The sequence below is a fragment of the Orycteropus afer genome, unplaced genomic scaffold (assembly GCF_000298275.1).
Source record: "Orycteropus afer afer isolate SDZICR_OR568_19922 unplaced genomic scaffold, OryAfe1.0 scaffold00139, whole genome shotgun sequence".
Lineage (NCBI taxonomy): Eukaryota > Metazoa > Chordata > Mammalia > Tubulidentata > Orycteropodidae > Orycteropus > Orycteropus afer.
The window spans coordinates 6,351,355-6,354,068 of record NW_006921726.1 but is presented as its reverse complement, the minus strand read 5'-3'; positions in this window follow the sequence as shown (position 1 = coordinate 6,354,068).

Below are 2,714 nucleotides of genomic sequence, written 5' to 3'. Positions count from 1 at the left end.
TAAATTGTGGTCAATGTCATGAGACAAAGTGTATGTGAACTGCTGTATGGAAAGTGAATTTGCTCTGTAAATTTTCACTCAAATCACAATTTAAAAAAAAAAAAAAAAGAATTTCCTATATTCCAGACATATTCTTCTTTACCTCCATTATGTAAAACCAACCCAATTTCCCCTTGGTAATCAGGATCTAGCACACTAGATAATACAGTAATGCCCTTCTTTGTCTGTTGATCCAGAGGCATGAGGAAGCCAAAATGGCCAGGTGAGATTCTTAATTTCCAGTTCAATGCAATCAGTACTGTGTCTCCAGGTGGGAGTGTTCCTCTCTTTGGGACTAAGATCTCCAGACCTGCAGAGAATAGCATAGCAGTGACAGGAAGCAAAAAATTTTTGAGCAGATCACTTGGGGTAATAGTGAGTGGTACCACTCCTGTTTCCACCCCTTTGGTTCCTGGACCCATGAATTCTGGCTATTGGATAAACAGAACCATATATTGGATGCTGGTTTAGAGCATATACAGCCTCCTGGAGAACATTGCCCCAACCCTTCAAGGTATAGCCACTTAGCTGGCACTTATTTGTGTTTTTAAGAGGCCATTCCATTGTTCTATCAAGCCAGCTGCTTCAGGATGATGAGAAACATGGCAAGACCAGTGAATTCCATGAGCATAAACTTCATTTGCTGTGAAATGACTCCCTTGATCCAAAGCAATGCTGTGTCAGATACCATGATGGTGGATAAGGCATTCTGTAAGTCCACAGATGGTAATTTTAGCAGAAGCACTGCATGCAGGGAAGGCAAATCCATATCTAGAATAAGTATCTATTCCAGTAAGAACAAAATGCTGTCCTTTCCATGATGGAAGTGGTCCAATGTAATCAACCTGCTACCAGGTTGCTGGCTGATCACCCCGAGGAATGGTTCCATATCGTGGACTCAGTGTTGGTCTCTGCTGTTGGCAGATTGAGCACTCAGCAGTGGCTGTAGCCAAATCAGTCTCAGTAAGCAGGAGTCCATGTTGCTGAGCCCATGCATAACCTCCATCCCTGCCACCATGGCCACTTTGTTCATGAGCCTATTGAGCAATGACAGGAGCAGCTGGGGAAAAAGGATGGCTGTTTTCCACCAAACATGTCATCCTATCCACCTGATTGTTAAAGTCCTCCTCTGCCAAGATCAACTTTTGTGGGCATTCACATGAGACACAAATACCTTTACTCCTTTGGCCCATTCAGAAAGATCTATCCACATACCTCTTCCCCATACAACCTTATCAAGAATCTTCCAATCATGCTTCTTCCAAATCCCAGACCATCCAGCTAAGCCATTAGCCACAGACCATGAATCCATATATAATTGCACATCTGGCCATTTCTTATTCCATGCAAAGTGAACAGCCATATACATGGCTCAAAGTTTGGCCCATTGGGAGGATTTCCCTTCACCACTGCCCTTTAAGGAAGTCCCAGAAAGGGGCAGCAGTGCTGCTGCTGTCCACTTTCGAGTGGTGCCTGCATATCATGCAGAACAATCTGTAAACGAGGCACAAGTTTCTCTTCCTCAGTCAACTGATCATAAGGAACTCCCCATGAGGCCATAGGGCACAGTGGGACAGGGAAGGTAATGTGACTGGAGTGGAGACCACAGGCATTTGGGCCACTTCCTCATGCAATTTACTTGTGCCTTCAGGTCCTGCTTGAGCCTAATCTCTGATATATCACTTCCATTTAATGATGGAGTGCTGCTGTGCATATCCAACTTTATGACTCTGAGGGTCAGACAACACCCAGTTCGTGATGGGCAGCTCTGGCCTCATGGTAACTTGGTGGTCCATGGTTAGGCGTTCAGTCTCTACTAAAGCCTAGTAACAAGCCAAAAGCTGTTTCTCAAAAGGAGAGTAGTTATCTGCAGAGGATGGCAGGACTTTGCTCCAAAACCCCAAGGATCTGTGTTGCAATTCACCAATAGGGACCGGGCAAAGGCTCCAAACATCATCTCTATCTACTGCAGACACTTTAAGCACCATTGGATCAGCCGGATCATATGGCCTAAGTGGCAGAGCAGCCTGCACAGCAGCCTGAACCTGTTGCAGAGCCTTCTGTTGCTTTGGGCCCCACTCAAAACTAGCAGCTTTCAGAGTCACTTGATAAATAGGCTGCAGCAACACACCCAAATGAGGGATATGTTGCCTCCAAAATCCAAAGAGGCCCACCAGACATTGTGCCTCATTTTTAATTGTGGGGGAAGCCAGATACAATAACTTATCTTTCACTTTAGTAGGAACATCTCGACATGTCCCACACCATTGGACCCCTAGAAATTTCACTGAGGTGAAAGGTGCCTGAATTTTCGTTGGGTTAATTTCCCAACCTCTAGTACACATATGTCTCATCATTAAGTCTAGAGTCATCGATACTTCTTCTTTACTAGGTCCAATCAGCATAATGTCATCAATATAATGGACCAGTGTGATGTCTTGTGGAAGGGAAAGGTGATCAAGATCGCTACGGACTAAATTATGACATAGTGCCGGGGAGCTGATATACCCCTGAGGAAGGACTGTGAAAGTATACGGATGGCCTTGCCAGCTGAAGGCAAACTGCTTCTGATGGTCTTTTGAAATTGGTATTGAGAAAAAGGCATTGGCCAGATCAATAGCTGCATACCAAGTACCAGGAGATGTACTAATTTGCTCAAGCAATGAAACCACATC